The following is a 6,000-nucleotide window of genomic DNA, read 5'->3' on the forward strand; positions in this document are numbered from 1 at the left end:
GAGAGATGTTGGTCAAAGGGTAAAAGTGTTAGTTATGTAAGATGGTTAAGTTCTGGAGATCTAACATACAGCATGGTGACTATAGTTAATAATACTGTATTATATACTTGATATTTGCTAAAACGGTAGATCATAAATGTTCTCAACACACATACACACAAAAGGAAAAGAAAAAGAAAATGTGAACTATGTGAGGTGATAGACATGTTAACTAGCTTGATTATGGCAATCATTTCACAGTGTATTATCAAAATATCAAGTTGTACACCTTAAATATGTATAATTACCATTTGTTTATTATACTTCAATAAAGCTGGGGGAAAAAAAGAATATACAGACAATGAAGGCTGTTGGAATAGAGACCAGCAAATAAAGAGATGAACACCTTAATACAAGGTTAAAAAAAAACCAAACAGGAAAAACTTTTCTTCTTGAAATAAATGCTTAACTCACGTATTTTCATCATTCCTTTTAAAAATAATATGACAGCAACAGCATTTTAGAATATGGTTTCTTTTCTGAGTATAGCTTTGTCACATGCCAGAAGTTTTGAAACCTGGTATTATTATTACTGTTATTTTCAAAACTACTTAATTATATGTTTTATTTCCTTTGTTACCCAAGAGTTATTTACAAGAATATTGCTTAATTTCCTGGTGTTTGATATTTTCCTTACTAATTCTTTGTTTGGTTGGGTTATGGTCAAAGAGAGTTTAAATCTAAGAATTTATTGAAATTTCTTTTATGACTTAATGTATGACCCCATATCCAGTGGCTATTTTCAAGGTATATGAACCAGGTGTTTGTGGACTATAAATGCCAAAAAGCTTATTGATTATATTATTTGATTCCTTTATTTATGTGTCCACTTGATTCATCAAAGTGAATAAAGAAATGATAACCATTACAATTATAGTCCTAACAATTTCTTCTTGATTTCTAAGTTTTCATTTTTAATATTTAGACACTATTTTATGTAGAACATAAACATTCATGAGTTTTATATCATTTTGTGATTTACATCTTGTCTTGGTATAATAGTCTACATAACTTTTTTCTTTACTTCTTCTTTGACATTAATATTGCCATCTATATTTGTTTTCATTTATGTTGAGAATTAATGTTGTTGTGAATAAAGTAATTCACAACATTAATGTACTATGTCTTTGTCATCTTTTAAAAGAAGAACTTTATGGGTCACTTAATTTTAGACTTGCCTTTTTGTCAACAACAAGTATTACTCAGATTTCTGTGGAGAAAATAGAAACCACCTTATGTGTTTCAAGTGGAAAAGGACTTAATACAGGGAATTCTGTGCTTGTGGAGGCCTTTGGGGTGTCTGGAGGAGTGGAAACTGGGGGCCTCCACTGGACTACTGATCCCAAGTCACTGCAGGGAGATCAGGAAGCTATTGCTGCTGCTGTCGGGACAAGTGTCTCTCGCCCCTCCAAGTTAGTGACCAGATGCTGGAACATGGCTTCCACCGGCTTAAAGCTGTTTCCCATTACCTGGTAGCAGGAACACGGCCTCCACCTCACCTCCATCTACCAAAGCAGCACAGCTATTTCCAGGGCATCTTATTGGCCCAACTGACATGACCAGTGCCCTCATTTTGATGGTCTTCAAAAAAGGTAATTTTTAGATTTACAACCTCTCCAAATGGCAAGAGAATGGAATGGAAGTTAGGAGAGCCAGTCTAAGAATCTGCCACACTGTAACAGAGTGCTGGATTTATCCTTTAGAATTATGAGAGACCTTCTGTCTCAGATGAGGGGGTGTAGTAGCTCAGTCACATTTATTCTAACAGATACTACCGATCTGACTTGCATTTCTACTCTTCTTCTTTCCATACTTTTGGACATATGGATCAACTTTTATTTGCTTTTTTTACTAAATAGTAATTTTTAAGTCTTATATTCCACTTCATTCTACTACTGATTATCTTCAGATTAAAAATATTAATACATAAAGGAACACATTTCAATTACATACATATATTTAGGTTAAATATGTATTTATATATTCATACACACACACACACACACACACACACACATATATATATATATATATACAAGACTTTCCTGGTATTTCAGCTGGTAAAGAATCCGTCTGCAATGCAGGAGACCTCAGTTCAATTTCTGGGTTGGGAAGATCCCTTGGAGAAGGGATAGGCTACCCACTCCAGTATTCTTGGGCTTCCCGGGTGGCTCAGATGATAAAGAATCCACCTGCAATGTGGGAGACCTGGGTTTGATCCCTGAGTGGGGAAGATCCCCTGGAGGAGGGCATGGCAACTCACTTCAGTATTCTTGCCTGGAGAATCCCCATGGACAGAGGAGCCTGGAGGGCTGCAGCCCATGGGGTTGCAAAGAGTCAGACATGACTGAGTGACTAAGCACAGTATATAGATATAGATATAGATATAGATTGCAAGATTAATCATAAATTAGTATCTATTGATAAGTGTTCTAGTCAGGGACTTTGTTGGCAAATAAGAGAAACTTGCTACTAAGTTTTAAGATTTTAGTGGAAGGCTATTTGGTAGATTATAGAATTGGTGGGAGGCCTGGACAGTAAGGCTGGGCAAATGGGCGAGAGGCTAGGAACCTAGAGCCAGGCCATACCCAGTCTGTTTAGCATCCTGCTGCCATCCCCACAGCCCCAGGGTACAGGCCTCCTGACTCCTCCTCTAGGTTAAATCCTGGGCAGGGCTTCCTGTGAGCTGATTTTAGGCCACCTATCTGGGCTATCGAAGAAGAGTACTTGGCTTTTTTAACATCAATGGAGAAAGGCTGGCCTTTGAACCTAGGGAGGTGTGCGCCCCTTTGGAGGTGCACTGGTACTCCCCAAAATGACTGCACACACCCATGATTGTAAAATATGAGAGATGTAGTCTGTTTCCCTTCTCTTATCTCTTTTGTCTCTTTCATCTGATCAAGAAGCCCTTATTGACCGTCTTCTATGATCAGAAGCTATTGTAGGCACAACATACAGAAATCAAGAAACCAATTTCTGTCTTCAAGGAATTATCATCCAGCATGGGAGAGTTAGATGTTTAAAGGTATGTTTTAATGTCATGAGAGACAAGTAGGAACATGTATGTTCACAGAATGGGAATGCAATGGAGGAAAAGGATGTTTAGTCCAGTCTGAGTGGGAGAGGACTAACTGATTTCAAAAGAGGAGCATTTCCAGGTGTCCATGGGGCAGAAAGACATGGAATCCAGAAACATAGGACCCCATGGTGCACAGAAAATAGACACACTTTGCTGTGGCCACGTGTGAAATGCAGGGTGGGTCTAGGGTATCCAAGGCAGGAGAGGTGGATGGAGCACCTTGCACCAAGGGAGGGAGACCCAAGGGAACATGGATCCTTGCCACCTCCTCCACACTGGGGCCTGGTAACCTCTGTCTCCGAGATATGATAAGTTTCTGAACTGTATGTTCAAAGTATGACATAGCATGACAGTTCAAAAGTATGACAGAGCTTCTAACCCGGCTGGAGCCTGGAGAACGTGGTAGCCAAGGGATAGCAGAGCTGCTGGAAGGGCGCGCACAGGACACTGCACTTCTGAAAAATTGTGAGGGTTTCCCACAGTTCAGCAGACCCCAGAGCAGGTGGCTAGGTTTGGGCATCTTTCAGGCGAGGGGACTCCAGTAGTATTTTCTGAGAGGGGGACCACCTGATGCAGGGAAGTTGCATGGGGGAGACCTTATAGGCCCCAGAGAGGACAGCATTTGGATGTCTGAGCCACAGAGGCTACCAGAGGCCCATCAGTTGCTACTTTTCTAGTAGCAATATCCACAGAGGGGCCACAAGAGAGACCTCTCCTCTCCCTTCCCGCAGAGCTTGGGCTCAGAATGGTGGGGGATGGGAGGTACCTGAGAGGTGACCCTTATCCCCCATGGTATGGTCAGGCCACTCAAGATGGCTGTTCTCTTGCTCTCTTACATCCCCTACTCTACCAGTGCCTGCTTCACCTACACCCTACTCACATGAATGACCTTTCTGCACACTTGCCCCAGGCCAAGCTAGCGATAGTTCTTATCAAAGAGGTGGTGAAGAGCATGCCTCTCTTTCAGTTTCCCTGATAAGCCATGAGCCAACCTGACATCGCATAACTGACATCCTCATATAACTGGCAATCTTCCCTTCCCTGTGGGAGCAAAGACTGCCCCCATGTCCTGCCTCCTACACACAGAGGATGTCACTCCAGGACCTGACTTCAAACACGCAAGCTCCCCCATCCATTAAACCATTGGTGACTCTATTGCTGACTCTGGGCTCTTTCTTCTGTCTTAAAGCTGGGCAAGCACAGGACTTGTAGGCCTGTGGAGGGCAGTTCAACACCCAACCCCACCCAAGCCTACCCTCATCTCCAAGACGCTGTAGCCACAACTTTAGTCTGTCCTGGAGTTTTCAGTACTGGAGTGAGATGGTTTCAGTCATGAAAAGTGATAAAAAAAAGTTCTGGAGTCTTGACAAGTGGTCAGCAGGGGAGCTGCTAGCCAGTGGGGAAGTATGACAGAGTATACATTTGGAGAGCAGTTACTGAAAAAAAATAAAAACACTCCATGCCTGTACCCTGGTGAGCTGAGCCTTCTCAATAAACGTGTTTGGTCTACGTTTGCTGGTGGCTAATGAAGTGCTGATGAGAGAGCTGGTTACTCAGCATGGCCACTGTATGCACGCTCAGTCGCTCAGCAGTGTCTGACCCCTTGTGACCCCATGGACTGCAGCCCACCCGGCTCTTCTGTCCATGGGACTATCCAGACAAGAAACTGGAGTGGGTTGCCATTTCCTTTTCCACAGGATCTTCCCAACCCAGGGATCGAACGTTCATTTCCTGCAAATGGATTCTTTACCGTTGAACCACCTGGGACTGGCAGTGTTTTCCTAAAAGTCTCCCAAGAATCTCTTTCCCCTCGCAGCAGCTGCTCAAAACCACCCATCATCCTTCTCCACCCCCTAAATCTTTTTCCTCCCTGTGTTTTCTCATGCAAAGCAATCTACCTCTGCCATCGGCTCGTTCCCACCCACCAAACCTGTCTTGTGGGGACCTGACCTCCGCTGGCTGAGTCACACCTGCATCAGCGCTGGGCTGACGCCAGGTCCTCATCCCGCTTCCGGCCCCGCGGTGAGCTCCAGTCAGGTGCCCTGAGGGGAGCCGCTTTCTCTTCCGCCTTCTGAATTAGATTCCCTAACAGCAGGTAATCAGGCTTCCTGGGGGAAATTGGAGTTTGCTCGTGAACTTGACCATTAATTGTCGCTCGGTTATCTGAGCCCGCTGTTCCTGCCTTTGCAAACAGCGCTGGGCTGTGCCCTGGAATGAACTGCTGCAGGGGCCCTGAGGTCCTGACCGCAGACCCTGCTCCCGTCCCTCTTCCCTTTGACACACAGCGGTGAACTCTGAATTCCAGCACGTCTCCACTCTGCTGTAGAGCCTTTCTAGGGCGGCAGGCATTCAGCTAGAGCCGGTCTCTGTGGCTTTGTGCCCACAGGTAATTATTAGGGCATGGCCCCACACACCCTCTTAACCTCTTTGACTTCCAGTCACGGGGGTCCGCCACCCCTGCGGCGTTTGGAGGCTTGTCTAACCACGGCATGGTGGTGTGGGGTACAGTCGGGGGGCTGCTGGATGGCTGGTCCCTCCGTGACCTTCTGCTGTCCAGCAGCCGGACCTGGGTTCTGAACATGTCCAGTCATGTCTGCCACTGGCCTCTTCATCCATGAAAGAATCTAATATCTGTGCACTTATATACAATACTGAGCAAATGCTAATTCCTAACCAGTACTTTCTGACAGATTTTGACTCTCAGCCTTGCTGCCATAAAGTCACTTAAGTGTGGTTCTCCATTTCACAGATCTGGATCCTAAAAGTCCATGCCCCCATGGCCCTAATTCTGATGGTAAAATAGCCCCCATTTCCTTCTTTTTGAAGGAGACTTTCTGAGGACGGTGCCACTCCTATCAGACCAACCTCTGCTCCCTGTTACC

The 6,000-nt window shown here is 44.5% G+C and overlaps 1 long non-coding RNA gene across 1 annotated transcript in view; it reads right to left on the bottom strand.

Annotated features, from left to right (window-relative positions):
• The window catches only part of LOC145544622 (uncharacterized), a 28,499-nt gene extending 23,386 nt beyond the window's left edge, over positions 1 to 5,113 (bottom strand). The window contains exon 1 of the long non-coding RNA XR_014081489.1: positions 5,069 to 5,113. This is a non-coding gene — a long non-coding RNA (uncharacterized LOC145544622). The remainder of the gene's footprint in view (positions 1 to 5,068) is intronic.
• Between the last annotated feature and the right edge of the window lie 887 nt (positions 5,114 to 6,000).

Source organism: Giraffa tippelskirchi, chromosome 4 (genome assembly GCF_054371585.1).
Source record: "Giraffa tippelskirchi isolate mGirTip1 chromosome 4, T2T-mGirTip1v1.2.pri, whole genome shotgun sequence".
Lineage (NCBI taxonomy): Eukaryota > Metazoa > Chordata > Mammalia > Artiodactyla > Giraffidae > Giraffa > Giraffa tippelskirchi.